Below are 19,728 nucleotides of genomic sequence, written 5' to 3' on the forward strand. Positions count from 1 at the left end.
GTTATTTTCCCCTTGAAATTTCTTTTCCTATTTGTTGAGTCTCTTCCCCACTAGACTGAAGGCTACCTGAGTGTTTGTGCCAGGTTCATGTTCTTTACTGCTGTAGCCTCATCATCTAGCATGATGCCCAGCAGTGGCAGGCCTTTAGTAAATATCCATTGAACAGACAAGAGAAAAATGAAAATGAAGACAACAGTGATCCTTTAAGTTACAGCCCAGTAGGGAAATAAACAAATCAAATAATAATAACACATAAAATGAATAGCTTCCATTCTTAAATCATTCACTCTATGCCACATGTATAGTATGCTCAGTGTTTTATTTCATTTATTGCCCACAACAAATCTAGGACCAAGATGTTACTTTCCCTGTGTATTTTTTTAAAAACAACTAAGAAACTAGAAGCTCAGACAGAAAAAGTACCTTTGCCCAAAGTCATTGTTGGTAAGTGATAGAACCAGGAACTGGTCATGGAAAGCCTTGAATTCCATATGCAGAATGAAGATTCTATTTAGCTGACATCTCGGAGGTACTAAAGGTGTTTTGAGCAAGTAAAATAATTCTTGAAATGTTTTATGGGTAAGAGTATTCATTTCCAGAATTATAATAGGTCATTTGTACTTTTTAGCTAAACCTAAATGGAGCTGATATTCAATTTCCCTCCCAATCTTTGCCTGAGGTCTCTATTTCTTTTTCTTTTTCTTTTTTAAATATAACTTATTGTCAAATTGGTTAACATACAGTGTGTAAAGTGCGCTCTTGGTTTTTGGGGCAGATTCCCTTGGTTCATCATGTACATACAACACCCAGTGCTCCTCCCAACAAATACCTCCTCAATGCCCATCACCCATTTTCCCTCTCCCCTCACCCCCCTCTCATCAACCCTCAGATTGTTCCCTGTATTTAAGAATCTCTTATGGTTTGCCTCCCTCCCTCCCTGTTTGTAACTATTTTTTCCCCTTCCCTTCCCCTATGGTCTTCTGTTAAGTTTCTTAAGATCCACATGAGTGAAAACATATGATATCTGTCTTTCTCTGGTTGACTTATTTCACTCAGCATAATACCTTCTAGTTCTATCTACATTGCTTCAAATGGCATGATTTCATTCTTTCTCATTGCCAAGTAGTATTCCATTGTATATATAAACCACATCTTTATCCATTCATTAGTTGATGGACATTTGGGCTCTTTCCATAATTTGACTCTTGTTGAAAGTGCTGCTTTAAACATTGGGGTACATGTGCCCCTATGAATCAGCTCTCATTTATCCTTCAGATAAATTCCTAGTAGTGCTATTGCTGGTTCGTAGGGTAATTCTATTTTTAATTTTTTGAGAAACCTCCACACTGTTTTCCAGAGTGGCTGCACCAGTTTGCATTCCCACCAACAGTGCAAGAGGAATCCCTTTTCTCCACATCCTTGCCAGCATCTGTTGTTTCCTGAGTTGTTCATTTTAGCCACTCTGACTAGTGTGAGGTGGTATCTCAGTGTGGTTTTGACTTGTCTTTCCCTGATGATGAGTGACGTTGAGCATCTTTTCATGTGTCTGTTGACCATCTGGATGTCTGCTTTGGAAAAGTGTCTATTCATGTCTTCTGCCCATTTCTTCATTGGATTATTTTTTGGGTGTTGAGTTCCACTCTCTTGATTAAAGAAAACTGGATTAATGCTCCTCTGACATACAAGTAGCCCCAAGGACAATTAAAATGATAAAATCTTAGACTAAATGTGAAATAAAGTCAAATATAATTTCTCCTGAATTTTTATAACTATTTTTAAAGATAAAATCATGTACTGTGCAAAACTTCATGAACTCTAATTTTCTTTTTTTTTATTTTTTTTAACGTTTATTTATTTTTTGAGACAGGGAGAGACAGAGCATGAATGGGGAAGGATTAGAGAGAGAGGGAGACACAGAATCTGAAACAGGCTCCAGGCTCCGAGCTGCCAGCACAGAGCCCAAGGTGGGGCTCGAACTCACGGACCGCGAGATCATGACCTGAGCCTAAGTTGGACGCTTAACTGACTGAGCCACCCAGGCGCCCCCATGAACTATAATTTTCAAGAAAGAAAATAGCACAATTACAATAAGCTCTACCTAAATGTGTTTTTAAACACATTATTTATACCAAATTTTTTAATGTGTAGTATTTTCAGCATACCTGGTTTGGTTCGATCCTGCTAAACAAAAAAATTCTGCAAAGTGTATTTCTTCATGTGACTAGATCTATTCCCATGTTGTGAAGAAATAAACTGTGTACTTACATTCTTCTTTCTTCTCACTTATGAATATAAAGTCAGGGACAAAATGTATCCTTGAGCAACAAACTAATTTGTGAAAAGGCTACACAATTAAACAAGCATTTTGCCAAGACAAAAAAAAGTAATAAGGGAGCATGCAAGCACAAAAGAAATTGACTTTCAAGCTGTAAGGGCTGATTTGGAAAATTTTGAAGAGAGGTACAAGTCACATATAGTTATGTGACTCTTTTCCCTTAAAAATCCATTTTAATCATTTTCCTGTCATTAGACATTCTTCACCTTTCTTTTTATTATATTCCCTATACTGTACCTTACATCCCCATGTCTCATTTCTTTTAAAACTAAAGACTGGCCTCAGACTTCTTCACCCTTTCTTCCATCCTCCCCACTTCCCTTCGCTCTGTGAATCACCAATTTGTTCACCGCGAGTCTGTTTCTGTTTTGTTTTGTTTTGTTTAATTTACTTGTTTTTATTTATTTATTTAAAAATGTTTATTTATTGTGAGAGAGAGAGGGAAAGAGAGAATCCCAAGCAGGCTCCACACAGTGAACACAGAGCTCGAATTGGGGCTCGAACTCACAAAACCATGAGATCATGACCTGAGCCAAAACCAAGAGTCAAATGCTTAACTGACTGAGCCACCCAGGTGCCCCATCATTTATTTGTTTTTTAGATTCCACACATAAGTTAAATCTTGTTGTATATAATATATACTTCTTGAACATGAGGCTATGTCATTATGTCTTTAACAAGGTTTCCTTTTGTATAGCAAAATTTTTGTTCAAGATACATTTTTAAGTTTTTTAGTTTTAATAATGTAAAAAAAAAACCCCACTGGAGTAAAAATCTTTTAAAATAAGCAGCTTCATTAAGGTGCAATATACTTACAATAAAATACACCCATTTTAAGTTGTATTTCAAGGAATTTTAGAAAAACTATATGCCCTACATTCACTATTACAAATTAAAATACAGAATCTTTCGATAAAAGAAAGTGTCCCTTTGTGTTCCCCCCCCTTCCCTGGCCTAGGCAACATCAATATGTCAATATAGATGGGTTGTGCCTGTTCTGGAATTTCACATAAATAGAATCACACGGTATGTATGCTTTTGGATTTGCATTGTTTTTACTCCTCATAATGTTTTTGATGTTTCCACATTGTTGTGTATGGCAGAAGTTCATTACTTTTTATTGTTGAGGAGTATTCTATGGTATGGATTTACCACTATTTGTTTATTCTTTTTCCCTTTGAAATATTTGGGTTGCTTTAGGTTTTGGCTGTTTTGAGGAAAGCTGCTATGAGCATTTGTGTACAAGTTTTCCTCTGAAGATGCTTTCATTCCAAATACCTAGAATTGGGGTTTCTGGGTTATATGATAAGTGAGTGCTTAACCTTTAAAATAAGTTTTTTTTAATGTTTATTTATTCTTGAGAGAGAAAGAGCATGAGCAGGGGAGGGGCAGAGAGAGAGGGAGACACAGAATCTTAGGCAGGCTCCAGGCTCTGAGCTGTCAGCACAGAGCCCGAGGCAGGGCTTGAACTTACAGAGGAGACTGTGAGATCATGACCTGAGCCTGTCAGATGCTTAAAGGACTGAGCCACCAGGTAACCCAAGTGAGTGCTTAACTTAAAAAAACCCACCAAATTGTTTTCCCAAAGTGATTTTCCATTGAACATTCCCACCAACAGTGGATCAGAGTTCCACTTGCTTCAAATCCTTGCCAACACTTGGTATGGCCAATCTTTTTAATATTAGCCCTACCGGTATGTTGTACTGGAATCTCACTGTGACTTTAATTTGCATTTCCCTAATGACTCAAGTTGTTGAGCTTTTTCATATGCTTATGTGCCATCTGTATATCTTCTTTGCTGAGGTGTCTCTTCCAATCTTTCGCCTATTTTTTAAATGCGTTTTCTTCTTATTGAGTTTTAGGACTTTCTTTGCATCTCCCAAACACAAGTCTTTTTATCGGATATATTTAGTGCGAATCTTTTATTCCCATTTGTGACTTGTCTTTCCATTTCTTAATGGTATATTTTGAATATCAAAATGTAATTTTAAATGTAATGACATTTTTTATATTTTTCTTTAATGACTTGTGGTTTTTGTGTCCTATCCAGGAATTCCTACCAACAGCATGTCAATAAACTTTGCTAATTGATTAAGTGAAAAATGAATAGTATCTTGGTACTTTCTGAGATTAAAATATACTCAAACTCTATGACTTCACAGGGCTATTGTGAGGATTAACTGAGGTCCATGTAGAACAATTAGCCTGGTGACTGGACGCACTACTGTTTAACACATGTTAACTTTTATTAGGGTTATGTTTGTCAGAAACGTATATTTCTTTTTTTGTAAATTCCTTTACACACAAAATTGTAAGTACTGTATAAGCAGGAAACAACCCTTCTTTCCCCATTTTCATTGCTATTTTGTCCTCCAGTAATAGCGTTTTGTCTTTCCAATTTTTCTCATTTTATTTTTTCTGTGATTCCCACCTCCCCTGTGGTTTTCAGTTTTGGAAAGTCCTTTCTCATCCAGAATCTGTTCTAGATATAAGAATTTAATATATGATACAACGGGTAGTGCAACATGATGGAAAAACGTGGGGCACGTAGGTGGCTCAGTTAGTTAAGCATCTGAATTTGTCTCAGGGCATGATCTCGCGGTTCCTGGGTTCGAGCCCTGTGTTGGCCTCTGTGCTGACATCTCAGAGCCTGAGGCCTGCTTTGAATTCTGTATCTCCCTCTCTCTCTACCCCTTCCCTGGTCGTGCTCTGTCTCTCTCTGTCTCTCAAAAATAAATAAATGTTAAAAAAAATTTTTTTAATGATGGAAAAAAGAAATCAATAAGCTGGGGACTACTTACAAGGTATTTTAAAATTTAGAACCTTACTTCACATCACTATTTAAAATACGTTGCAGGTGAATTAAGGATCTCAAGTTAACAATAAATTGAGTTAACAATCTCAGTTAACAAAAGTAAAATGAACAGGAGTATGGCATCCCACCACCTTTGCCATAGTCTATTGGTCAGAAACAAGTCTCATGTCCCAGCCAACTTGGAGGAGGAGACTGAAAAGGTCATGGCTCTGAGGAGGTCACATTAGCTTGCATCTGCTACAGCTATTGACGTGTGCTAACACTGATGAATTTCAAATTCATTATCCTGAGTGGAAAAAAAAATAAAAATAGAAAACAAAAGAAAGCACTTACTTTGATTCCATTTACATAAATTATAGAAAATGCAACTAATCTCTACTGATGTGTTCCCCTCCAAGTACAACCTGGAAACTCAAGGGAGTTAATACCTTGTGGGGAGAACCCTTGGCCAGTAGGTGATGGAACCTTGGACAAATGCACCCTTTACCTTGCATCATTCTCCTCTGCCCTCACTTCTGCCCCCTAGGATGGTGTGGAATTAATACAGGGATTGCACATAGGCTTTCTGCCTGGGGCTCTGCTTCCTGGGGAGCCCAGGCTAAGGCACTACTTCAAAGAAAATGTTTTCCTAGTTATTATGTATTTATTTCCTAGTTATTATGTATTTCCTAATTATTATCCATAAGAGACATTCTTAAACTGCTCTGTTACCACTTACAGATATTAATGTGCTAGAACATGACATACTCTCCAGTCACCCCTCTCTGGCTGCATGGGGAATGGCAAGAAATCTGTAGCAGGAGTCATGAAGGCAAGTATCTGGTAAAATCTGATGTTGGCAATAATCTTTCCTTAGTTGGCGTAACCTTCCAGGTGTGGCTACCACTAGGTGGATATTTTCTTCCTTCCTGTCTTCTTTTTTAATCTCCTTCTCATAAAGCAAACAAAAAACTGAACTAAAACCAAAATGCTTTCATCAAGTCAGGGTGGGATCCTCCTCCGTGTCTTAGTATGCCACATAACTTCTTATCTTCAGATCACTATATTTGGCCTCTTCTTTTGCTGTTGCCTAAAGGATGCGGAAAACATGTATGAGAAATTAGCCCAAACACTAGTCTCCAGGAACAACAAACCTAATGATGTGGTGTCACACCAAGCTGATAGGCAAAGCTCCGTCTTCGTCCTCCCTGGAGTCAGCGAGACTAAAACTCTGAGAACACATTGTAATTCAGTACCAACATCCTACTAATGTTGGAAGGTCCCTGTGTGCTGTGACTGGAGTCACACAAATTCTGCCTTTCCTCCAAAAGCTATTTCATTAGCTTGCTAAGTTTCTTGAAATTCTCTGGAGTTTCTTCTTTAGTTTAATAGATATCTGTCAGAGACCTTGTTAAATTGCATTATGTTGTCTTGTAGTGCTCAAACCTTAATGCAGGCCCACTTGTTGAGTGTATTAGAATAGATTTGTTTACCAGTTTATGAGAGAACTTTACTTTCAAGAAATAGTGCACAGGAAAAAAAAAGAAAAAGAAATAGTACACAGGAAAGGAAAATTTTGCGGGGTGGGGAGGGAAATTTGGTAAAGATTCCAGGAAGGGTCTGGAAAATGGGAGGGCACTGCGTAGATTAGAATAAGGTAGGTTCGTGTAACAGATAGATCCCCAAAGCTTTGTGGCATTAGAACAAAGGTCATTTCTTGTTTACAGAACAGTCCACGTTGTTCCACGTGGTCTTCGAGGGACTAGGGCTGACGGTGGCAATGCCGTCTTCAACACAGAACTTAAAAGATCACTCTGAGGGTTGTATCCAAATCAGGCATAAAGGCAAAATAGCATGGGGGAGCACAATTGGGAAGTTTTATGAGCCAGGTTTTGAGTTACGCTCCACTGGCCAGAACCTAATCACACAGCCTACCTATCCTCCAGCGAGGCTGGAGGATATAGTCTAGCTGTGTGCACTGGAAGTTGAGGAAAGTAGATTTTAGTGAACAATAACAATCCATGAGAGCACAAGGACTGTATGGATCTTGGCCTTCAAGTTTAGGAATTTTTGAGGCAACTGGAAATCAGATGGGAGATGAAGTTCAACACTAACTATCTACTGCTATGTAACAAATTACTACAAAACTTAATACATTAAAATAACACAATTTGTTTTTTGTTTCTGTGAGTCAGGAGTTCTGGACTCACTCGGCTAGGCAGTTCTGGCACAGAGTATCCCATGAGGTTACTTCAGATAGTGGCTGGGGCGGTATTCAACTGAATGTTGGACAGATCTTGAAGGATCCACTTCCAAGGTGGCTCACGTGGCTGACAAACTGGTACTGGCTGTTGGACCAATTCTTCCTCATATGGATCTTTCCCTAGGGCCTCTTTTGTGCCTTCATGACATAGTTATGGGCTTCTTCCAAAAAAACTGAACTAAGAGAACAAGGTAGAAACTTCATTGTCCTTTATGACCTAGCCTAGGAAGTCACCTCTGCCGTATTCTATTGGTCACACAGACCAGCCATGTTTCAGTGTGAGAGGATACTACATAAAGGCATGAATACCAAGAAGCAAAGATCAGAGGGGACCATCTTAGAGGCTGGCAATGTAGGATTTCAAAGATGAACTAGAACTAACCTGCAATCAGCTGTTCTATCCGTTATTTTACTGCTTCATTGATGAACTGAATAAATTAGCTGTACACACTACAGGCAAACTAAGTCAATCTGTTCAAAGCCTATGTATCCACCTTTCTTGGGCATAAATCACTTGACACCTGAAATAAGTCACTCAATAATCTTTGAAGTAAGAATCAGGAAATATCTCCTTACTCTGATTTAAGTTCTTATTCTCCTCCAGTGAGCTCCCTCCACCAGCATCCCTGACCAACCTGCCCAAGAAAGCACTTCTTAGATTTTAATCTGAGCGCCTCATACTTGTCATTCCCAGCATTCTTCTTGTAATGCCCATATCTCACTAAGGACTTCAAATAGGAAATAAAACAGAAATGAGCCTTCTTCCTGTTTTCTCTCCAGAGTTTTTATTGTGAATAGTCTGGAGTTTCTAAGAGGAAAACTGACACTTGAGGAGCCTGGCTATGATCAGGTGCTAGATTTCCTAAGAATGTGGCTGGTGTCATATGTAGTGTTTGTTACCCTTCTTGCATAGAGAATAGTTAACTAGGAATCAAAAAGCTCCAAATCGGCACAATGCCCAGTGGTGATAACTCTGAATCTCACACCATATAGGATATATCCAGTCACAGGCAAGCTCCAAAACAGTCTGCCCAAAAAACCAGACCAAACCAACACAGCTTTATGCATCTAAAAGTACTAATCTGCAGCTGATAATCTGAACTTTCTGAAACGTTGATACTTTGAAACTCTTTTTTAATCTTGGAATACTTTTATACCTTGACCTACATGTGAAGGTGCTATAAAACTAAGGTTACCTGGATGTTTTAATAAGGCAGGAAATTTTTTTATGCTCTATCCACCAAATGATCCACCTTAGCAAGCTGGTGTCTCCCATAATTCAGTAGGATGAAGCCACAGAAGTATAATTCTCAGACAACAGAAGAGCAGTGCTCAATAAACAGAACATGGACTGTGGCAGAAACCACTGTCACACCAAACTTGACAGGTCCAGCTGCCAGGCGGACCATGGACGGCTTCCTGGACTTTTCTGCCTTTTCTGCTCCTTTCTGGATGGGGATGTGGACATGAATGTCTTTGGGTGGCATCTCCTGAGAGTTATTCAGATATCCGGTAGGAGCACATTATTTTCATCGCCATAGTATCAACTTCACCATGGAAAATACTATTGGTGTTATTTATATTGCTTGGGTAGAAAAAAAGGGAATACTTCAGCAACTTTTCTGAAACTGTGATGGCCACGCAACATGACAGTGATGAATGCACAGTGCAGAAAGAGATGCTTCTCTCGGAGGACTCTGCAGCCTGGGCTTCAGAAATTGGAAGCTGCCTAAAAAGAAACTCAGATTGTCGGTGTTTATTTATTTATGTATTTCTTCCGATAAGAAGAAAAATACTCATCAAGTGTGGATCAAATTAAAGTTGTTGCTTCTTCAAATAAAACACTGAGTAAATACATTTAGGTCTCCCTTCTGAATTTAGGATTATTCGCTGAGAATAATGTCTTCATCGCAGTCTTTCCTCCATGTATAAAAGTGCTTCCTGAAGACTACACGTTCTTTTCTTTTGCACTTACCTCTGGCACAGTTTGCTTTTCTGGCCATTTCTTAATAAGCAGTACTCAAATACATATTTGTTCAGAATTTCCTAGCATTTTTCATACAAATAGATGTAAATTGGATGTATATGCTCTCTAAAATACATTTAGCAGATGGTAAGGAAAACCAAATTTAGAGATATTAGGTTCCTCCTCACATTTAAGATTGAGACTTAGATTCCCCTGACTAACTGGACTATAGCAATGCTTAACTGTTCAGCTGTCACTATTACATAATTCCAGCAACTTCTCTAGAAAAATTTCTTTAGAATTTCTCTGTACATTTGAAAAATGGCAGGGTGGACAACAATAAACGTAGCTTTGATACTCTCCTTGCGAAGCATTTTTTTAACCCCAACATTTAGCGACCGATATCCTGTAAACTGGTTAAAAGAAACGCTGGAATAATTCCACATTCCAGGCTAATTGCAGGATGTTAGATTCCTTCTGGTCCTTAACTATCAGGATTGGAGAATGGGAATAGTCTCCTTGATGTCCTCAGGATAAAGTGCCAAACCAAAAGGCAACGGAATCTGTCAGAAACCATTGGCTCTTTACCCCCGTGGACTAGAAAAGCTGCCGAAAGCAGACTTTACACAGCAAGATTTCCCCTACTTCTCCAAACATGCCACCCCAGTTGGAAACTTTCTAATCTTCTCTTTCGCATGTTCCTTCCCTTGCCTAGACCACAGAGGCCCCTGATAGTTTCCATGGCAAGTCACTGCTCATCCTGGCAAACAAGATTGTATCTCTCCAGAGCGATCTGTGGAAGTCTTACACTTGGCACGTCGCGTACCAAAAGCCTGCTTTATGACCATTGTCCTTTGGGGTGTTGTTTGTTTACATGATGGTCTTCCCTACTGGACTGTAAAGTCATTGAGGGCAGGGACTGTCGGCAGTGAACTCTTTCAGTGCCCAAGCTCAACTCAGCACGGCACGTAGCATATACTCAATAACTATTTGATAAAGAAATAAACAGGGGCACCTGGGTGGGTCAGTTGGTTAGGTGTCCGACTCTTGATTTCAGGTCAGATCATAATCTCACAGTTCATAAGTTTGAGCCCCGCCATCAGTCAGCATAGAGCCTGCTTGGGATTCTCTCTCTCCCTCTCTCTACCACTCCACTGCTCATGCTCTTGCTTGTGCTCTCACTCTCTCCCGCTTTCTCTGTCTCTTTCTCAAAATAAGCAAACTTAAACACATTGTTTAAAGAAATAAACAAATTTTATATTCTTCAAGTGTGCTTCATATCCTTTATTAGGTTACCTCTTTTAAGATAAAAGACCTTGTTTTAGAATTTTGTACAAGTTTCTTCATTTCTATGGGAAATTTTGCTCTTGCCAAAGTTGGATGTCTTAATTTCCTTTCTATCAAAATTTCAAATTATGTACTTTTTTTTTCAAGTTCCATACTTTTTAACCTATTATAAAGTGCAGCCACCAGTCTAAAATATTTAGGGATGCACCAGATATTTCATTTCAACCACTTGGCACACAAATACATCATGTAGCTGTACATAACAATGATAAATAGTATTATCTCACTGAAAGGTGGGGTCTATGCCCTTCTCTGTAATCTGAGTGGGCTTGTAACTGCTTCAAAACAAGAAAAGAAACAAAATGAATCTTAAGTTGAAACATTATACTAGAAGCAAATGTAAGTGCTAACAATAGAACTTCTACAAGAAAACACAGGAGAGGGGAACTAGGGTGGCTCAGTTGATGGGACTTCGGCTCAGATCATGATCTCGTGGTTCGTGAGTCCAGGCCCCATATCAGGCCCTCAGCTGTCAGCATGAGCCTGCTTTCGACACTTTGACCCCCTCTCTCTCTGCCCCTCTCCCGCTTGCTGGCACCCTCTCTCTTTCTTTCGCTGTCTTAACAAATAAAAAACTTTAAAAAAAATAAAAGAAAACTTATGAGAAAAATATTTAGAACTTGGCAATAAGACATGACGAGCAGGAACTATAAAAGAAAAAATTGGTAAGACGAACTTCATCAGAATTTAAAACCTTTGCTCTTCCAAAGGTAGTTAAGAAAATGAAACATAAGTTACAGACTGGGAGAAAATATTTGCAATATATGTTTGATAAAAGACTTGTATTCAGAATGTATAAGAATCCCGACAACTCAAAAATAAGAAATCAACCAATCTAATTTTGAAAGGAGAGGGTGGTGGTGCAAAAGACTTAAATAGATATTACGCAAGAGAAGATACACAAATGGCAGACGAGTACACACGAAGGCGTGTCAGGCAGCAGGAAAATGCAAACGAAAACAACCAAGAGATGCCTCTCGTCACATCTATGACTGTAATGAAAAGGTGTGACAATGCCAAATACTGGCAAAGGGGTGGAGTAACTAGAACTCTCAGACCTTAGATGTGAAAATATAAAACGTTTGGCAATTTCTTAAATATACACCTACCTCATGACCCAGTATTTCTACTGCTAGGTATTTGCCCAAGATAAAGAAACATGTTTGTTCCCCAAAAGACTTGTTTATAGCAGCTTTGTTCATAATAGCCAAATCTGGAAATGGTCTAAATGTTCAACAGGAAAATGGAAAAACCAATGGTAGCATATCAATACAATAGAATAGCACACATTAAAAAGAAATGAACTACTCACACACACCACATGGATGAAATTCAAAAACATTACGTTTGGTGAAAGAGGTCAGGCAAAAAAGAGAACAGATCTTATAATTCCTTACATGCGAAGTTTAGGATTAACCAAAACTAACTCACAGTGATAAATATCTCCAGAAGCCATTGCCTCTGGTGGGGTTGAGAATCGACATAAGGGAACTTTCTCAAGATGATGGAAATATTCTTCTGGTAGATATGGAGATATGCTCCCTATTCAAGGCCTCGTTGCCCCAGCAGCTGGGGGTGTTGTCTACGAAGAGCAGTCAGCTGTCAGCCTGTTCTGCACATATTCAAATTCCCTATTTTCAGGCCCTGCGTGATCAGACTCTAAACCTCTAAGAGTGAACCTCATGTTGTTCTCCTCTTTGCTTGTTAGAAAATAGCCAGCCTGGCTGGCCTGACGTTTTCAACTCTGGTTCCTTCCTTCCCTTTTCTGGACACTTCTGGCTTCTTCAGCTCAAATATCATCCTTGTGCAGCCATCTCTGACCACTCTGTATCAGTAACCTCCCTGCACATTCACCATCTCTGCGTATGTCTTCCAAGCACTTCTCTTTACAGAATGACTAACTTTATATCTTGTCTGTCTCCGTCACTGCGCTGTGAGCTCTAACCAGGGACTAGTTTGCACACGACTCTGTTCCCAGCCTCTGGCGTGATGACTACTGCTTACATGTACTCACTGTATTTGGTCCAATGCGATGTACAGATTGCAAAGCTGTGACCATAACTGTAGTGTCTTTGATATGGCACACGTCCTCATTTTTTAAAAATCACATTAAACTCAACCTTAAGCCTGGGTTCTGCATGGATGGTGGGAAAATAATGTTAATTAGCACTGACTCTTGGAGTGAGGAGAGGGTATGCCCACTACCCTTCACCACCCCTGAGTCCTCAGCTGGTGATCTCCCAGCTCACTACTTGTGACCCCACTCCACTCTCATGTGAGGTCTTCCACATCCTGTGGCCCCAGCCAACCCTGAGCCTGAGGCTTACAGGCACCACATCCCTTCCCTTCCACTCCAGGACTGCTAAGATCATCTCTTCAACAATAAGAAATTTTTGCAAAAGAGCAAAAACATTCACTTCAAATTCTGTTCAGAGGCAAGGGAGGTTACCCTATGGAAGTGGCGATGGAGAAAGAAATGTAGGAGGCAAAACACAAATCAGTATCTCAATGAACTGGTTTTCCACAGGGAAAGATAAAATGGCTAAATGAATGAATAAGGGTCTCCAGGTCATGAAAGCTTATTATTTACTATTATTGCAGCCACTGGTTATCTCAGCCACCATTACATTGGCATAGCCACTTGTGACATGATCTTTCAAAGGCTTACCATTGCTCTTAGTATAAAGACCAAAAGCCTTCAGAAGGCATGCAAGGTTCTAACAGGGTCTAATCCCAGCCTTTTTCTCCGGCCACACTCCCCCTAACTCTAAGGCAGTAGTTCTGAATTTTCACTATGCGGTAGAATCACCTGGGGACCTTAAAATAAACAAAGAAAAAAAGACAAAAACCAAAAAGAAAGGTCAATCCCATCTCAGAATGATTATAGCCAGATCTCTGTAGATGGGGCTCAGGACCTGATATTTTTTAAAGTCCCCCAGTGTAGTCAGGGTTGGGGAACTGTTCCTTCAAAGTTTTTAGCTCCTACGGCCATTTTTACTATTTACTGCAAAGCAGAATGATTCTTCCCAGTTTTTCAAACTAGGTCAACAAACTGGCATTCAGTTCTAGCTTTATCCATTGTGAATGACCAGTAACCTTCATGCCTGGGTCTGGCTATCCTCCTCAGAGAAGTCTTCCCTGAGCCACCGAACAAGATCAGGTCCCCTTTTCATACACCTGATGTACCCAGTGCATCTTCTTTAATTTAATTTCTTTTAAAAAATGTTTATTTGTTTTGAGAGAGGGGGGGAGAGAGAATCCAAAGCAGGCTCCACACTCAGCATGGAGTCTGACATGGGGCTTGATATCACAACTGTGAGATCATGACCTGAGCAGAAATCACAAGTTGGATGCTTAACCAACCGGGCCACCCATGCACCCCAGGACATCTTCTTTAGATCACTTGTCATGGTTTGCAATTATTCTCTGGTGTGACTTTTTAAAAATTATTGTCTGTCTCTCATATTAGATTGTAAGCCCCACAAGAGCAAGAAGTATTGTGGAATTTGTACATACTTATATCCAGAGTTTAGGGCCTTATAGGGAAACAAGAATTTGTAGAATGAGCACTTAAATAAACAAATGAAAGAACGGATGAATGTGGGAACCTATAACATTGTACTTGGAGTATACAAGTATATCAAGTATATAATACATTATGTAGTATATGATAAAGGTAAGAAATAATACTTTTTTTAAATGAAGTTTGAAAGACCTTGAAAACACTTTCATAGATGGTAAGTTAACAAACGTAGTTTTCAAATATTTGTGATTTTAACATTTATACCACATAGCATCCATGAATATTTGATATTTTAATTATTTAAATTTAATTTTCCACCTTGAACAAAGAAAACAGTCTTATAGAAAAAGAAAATCTTGGCTTGTCATTGAATGAAGAAACAAATAACTTCCAAAGCCTTACAGACTACAATATTTTTATCTAGGCAAAAAAGTCATCCCTACAAACACCAAAAACATGTCAAACAAAATTAGAGTATCCTCTCCAGAAATTTTTTAGGAGATAGAAATAGTTTCTGGATTCTATAACACAGTGTTTTGATCATTTCTTTACTCAAAAACAAACTCTCAGTTCAGATGAACTGTGGGTTTTCAGTGAAGTCCTGCTAAATTTAAAGTATTTCTTTGAGAATTTTACGGACTTGTCCAACAAAACTCTTTATAAAAAATCCTACAGAATTTTACTCGAGTATCTTTTTCTTCTTTCTTTAAAATGTGCTAGTATTAAAGGGTTGTAGTTCATCATTTAAACTCTAAGTATGAAAAATAGTTCTCTTTCCCAACAAGTCAAAGTTTAAGAAACCGCCTAGATGTTGAAATTACAATTTATAGGTTGAACCATTATTTAGTTCTTAGGGTGTTTTTTTATAATGAGCCTTATAATTGCTTTCATATATGACTTCCCTAATTGTAATGTCTATGGTCCCTATGTTAGAATGTGTAAGATACTAATTTTGTTTCTTTTAAAGATTACGTCCGGGTGTCTCTATTCTACACTTTGCAGATACGAGTATACATATCGGTATTTCACATTTAAGGAGACGTGATGGTTGCAAAGTCCTTGAGCAGCTGTTTCTAATGTTCTGCGCTTTGCGTTTCGTTGACGAGGGGCACGTGGCAGGGGGATCGCACCCCGTTCAGAGCGAGGCAGTCAGAGGCTCTCCCGGAGCCCGGGAACGCCTGTCTCAAACAACGAGGTCCGCTGATGACATTTCCTAAACTACTCCGATGGCTTTTCCGCCCTGAGTTGACCATCGGAATGGTGGACGTATTTGCATTTATAGAGGCCGTTCTACGCAATATTTATGAAGCAAACATGACTGGGAATCTTTCGTAGGCCAGGCACCAAGTGGAGCCCCGGAAAGACAAAGGTAAATGCAGTTTCTATTCTTTTTTGTCAAGGCGTTTGTCTTTACGGACCTGACATCTTTTTGGTAGAAGGAAGATAACCTTTGTCGGCCACCTGTTAAGTGGAAGGTTATTTATTTACATACACGTTAACAAATCCAAGTCTATGCCTCAAAACAACCCTCTGGGATAAGAAATGTTTTAGTATCATTTTGCAGATGGGAAAACTGAGGCTCAGGAAGCTTGTTCACTCGTCTATGAGCAAGTGGCAGACTGACACCGTGCTCCCTGGGGAAAAGTCCCCGGAAAGTAAGAACTCCGAAGAAATGGCAGAAGGTGGGGCCACCCTGCTCTTGCGGAAGCGTTGCTCGTTAGCGGATCCAAGCAAAGTCTCACTAAGACTATTAGGGGGAGGGAGGTTGGAACCGTGGCACAAGGGGAGAAACAGATGCTTTTGAAAATGGCAGAAGGGTCAGCCTGGAAACGAGAATGGCTTTCCAAGTGCTCGACGTTAATAAATTGCTCACCACTCTTCGCAGTGAGCCTGAGTTTTAACACGAGCACTTCTTTTGTATTACAAGCATGACACCCATTTTTCTGCTACTCGTGCGGAGTCACTTAACAATGAAACGATGCAAATATTTGTCTCCGGGTGCTAGGCACACTGTATTTCATTCAGTCTGAGCCCTGCGAGTAGTAGCTTATGAGCCACCTCTAATGGTACCGAGCATCTTTCCTCAATCTATATTCACATCAGTTCCATTTTCAAATGAGTCAAATGGGAAGCTGAAGTTAGCCAGTCAGAGCTTAACACCTCTGATTTATGGTCAGAAGTATCTTAATAGGATCATTCATTTTCCTTCGCTCGTTCAGAACATCTGATGTTACAAGTTTCTAGAAATGTTCGTGTATCCTCTGGTTCTGCAAAAATATAATCTTTATCTCCAAAAGTGACCTTCAAATGAGCAGGAAATGAAAGCCGGCCGTTCTTTCTCAGTCACCTTGCCTTGCTTTATTGATGTGTCATAATGGAAATCTTGAGAGCCAGAAATCTCAGAATTATTATGATATTTTAATCTTTTTAGGTTAAGTGTAAATGTGAAGGTGTAGGGCAAAAAGCATTAGTTTAGGCCCGGCTTTATGAAGTATCTCTTTCTTGCCCTTTTTCTCCTTGCTCAGTGGCTTCAGAGCGGATGTCTCTTCCACAAATCTGCAATTTCTGGGCTTTTGTGAACTTGGTCTTCTACTTCGTATACTTTTATAAGTCACTTGATTTATGAAATTGGTGGGGACAACTCTAAGCACCCACGCCCCCACCCCCCACGCCCCTCCCCTTTCCCTCACCTGAGCACCTCAGCACTAGGTCCTTTGTTTCTACAACATATTTTAATTTTTTTCAATGTTTATTTATTTTTGAGAGAGAGAAACAGACACAGCATGAGCCAGGGCAGGGGACAGAGAGAGAGGGAGACACAGAACCCGAAGCAGGCTCCAGGCTCTGAGCTATCAGCACAGACCCTGTCGCAGGGCTTGAACCCAGGAAATGTGAGATCATGACCTGAGCCGAAGTCAAACACTTAACCGACTGAGCCACCCCAGGGACCCCTCTACAACATATTTTTAAACCATCTGAAGCAAACCTAACTGCAGTCTGGCTATGATCTCCATTCTCACAAAAAAATATGTCTGTTTAACCACATGCTTTGATCCGTTTGAGATGCACCTGACAGCGTGCAGAGTTCTCTGCCCAGAGCATTCCAACCTTCTAAGTAGCGTAAGATTGCCAATGATGTCCCTCACAAGCTAAAAACTTGCTGTTATTCTACTTTTTGAGCATAAATTCCCATTTCCAAATCATCATAGTATATATTTATAACACGCAACCCTAGAATTGATACTCTAAAATGTTCTTTTGTTGGGATGAACTCTCAGCAATGGATCAATTGCTTACCTGGAATAATCATTTATTCTCCCCAAAGAAGAAATAATTGCTGACTACTGGATTCTAAATGCATCTCAAGGGCAATAAAAAATTAGGGTGAATTAGTGAATTTACAGATCTGCTGTAGTAAATATTAAAATGACCCTTCTAAATGTCATGTTGTCTGTTTAGCCTCAGAATCACCCCCAAAACAATTGATCTTAACTGTGCACTGAAACTGTCTGAGACTACCAGCTACTTTTTTTTTAAATGTCTCCTATCACTTTATACATACTTTAGAAAAAAGGTTGTATTGACTTTATTTTTAATCACTAAATTTCACTAATAAATTCTCATTGAAAAAAAATCAAATGCAGTAATGGACAAAATGAAAAGCAAAAGCTGACTCTTAACAATCTCAGTGTCCATAGATAACCACTTAAGACTTTAATTTGTATCCTTCCAGGCCTTTGTGTAAAAGTAGATGAATAGATATGATGTTCAAATACATTTAATATGGAACGACAGAGTATTTTTATCTTACTATTTGTATTATGTCCTCAGCTTTACAGTTTCCATCTTTTTCTGAAGGCTGTAGACTGTGACAATAACACCAGAAGGACTGTCTTGAAATTGGGGGGTGACGTCTCAGATCTGCACTTGGGCCATACTGAATGGATTGAACATCCGACGCATTACATTTTAAGGTCTCAAGGAGATATTTTATGATCAGATTTAACAGACCACACACTCTTTCCTTTAGGGAGGCCATAAAATTCCCAGATTATGGGAGTAGATCTTGTGCTCAAATATTCAATTCCCTATTTTAAGCCTGATTTTCCTCTTATTAAGATCTGTCAGTGGCACTTTGGTTAAGTTCCCTTCTGTGGCCAAAGACTCCTTTTCTGCATATTTGTTTTTATAATTGTGTGGTTTTTAAGAAGATGTACTTCCCATCTAAGAAAATGTAATAAGGAGCATTCTTTTGTTACTGAAAAGATCTACCTGAGTTAATGAGGTTGTTAATATAAGTCTATGAGGCCAAAATGTGATAGCTCAACAGTAGTCGTAAAACCGAAGAGAAGTTTCCAGAGTAGAGAAGTACCTTTTCTAACTTACAATAAACTGAAAAAAGAAGAGTCTGGTTTAAGGTCCTTTTTATTGACAAGGAAAGAAGGTAGAGGAGGTGGGGTCGCTCACACATTAATATGGTGTAAAAAGCAGAAGAGGCAAAACCTGGGTTTTTTCTTCAGATAAGTTTCACCAACTGAAGGACAAGCCACGAATAAAAGCGTGTTTGAGTTTTATTTTCTGCTGGTAGCCGCCATAGGATGGATGTTTTGTTCCACCAAGCAGAATTTCAAAGTCTTTGTTGCTGTGAGTACACAACTGCCCCGGCCAGCTCTCTCTCAGTCCGTTTTGGTGGTCAGAGACCTTCAGTGCAAAGTAGCCACATGACAGCTTGTTTTTTTATTGTCTCTTTTCCATTTTATTTCTATTGGCTGTAATCTTAAGGCATCTGAATCAGTTGCTTGCCTTCTCTTTGTTAATGTCCACTGGAATCAGTCAAGTTTCCCACTTTCCCATAAATAGGGACATAACGAGAATCGGTCTGGTTTCGCTTTCTCTTCTCTCGTCTCTTCAAAATCAGAGTCAATAGTCAGCAGTTTGTGCTCACATAAATCTTGTTATTGTTTATACCGACTCACCCTTTCTCATGCTATTAGAACCATGGTGGCCATAGACCCCAGAGATTTGTTCATCTGAAAGCTCTGAAACTGCACCACTTTTATGACAACAGTAAAGCCTTGAGCTGTCACTTTCCCCCTACGACTGTTATTCACCGTGATTACTGGCATTTCTTTCTGGCTCATTCTCTCTTGCTCCCATCCCCCATTTGATCGTTTGAAAAAAAATATTTGGAACAAATAAGGTAAAGGACTAACAATTAGCAATTCTTAGTTAAGGCTGCATAAAATTCTGTGGCTGTCTCCACAGAATCTGCATCCTATTTAATATATCTCCCATCCTGAGAACTCATCCCAGCATTCTGGTGGGCTTTAAGGGAGTCCTGAAAACAAGAGGGATTAAAACAAACAAACAAACAAAAACAAACAAACAAACGAAAAAACGGGGCCCTCTCCCTGATGGGGAACCGGCTGTGTCCAGCCATGATGCTTCGTGGCAGTCCTAGGTTCAGGGCAGAAGTCTGCTGCTTCCTTGATGTGAGACT

At 39.4% G+C, this 19,728-nt stretch overlaps 1 long non-coding RNA gene across 1 annotated transcript; it reads right to left on the minus strand.

The window, feature by feature from the left end:
- Positions 1-5,980: 5,980 nt before the first annotated feature.
- Positions 5,981-7,600, minus strand: LOC109501178. Its single transcript, XR_002159133.3, has 2 exons — positions 7,340-7,600; positions 5,981-6,219 (listed from the first exon to the last, which is right to left on the minus strand). It is a non-coding gene; the product is annotated as an uncharacterized LOC109501178 (long non-coding RNA).
- Between the last annotated feature and the right edge of the window lie 12,128 nt (positions 7,601-19,728).

Source organism: Felis catus, chromosome B3 (assembly GCF_018350175.1).
Source record: "Felis catus isolate Fca126 chromosome B3, F.catus_Fca126_mat1.0, whole genome shotgun sequence".
Taxonomy (NCBI): Eukaryota; Metazoa; Chordata; class Mammalia; order Carnivora; family Felidae; genus Felis; species Felis catus.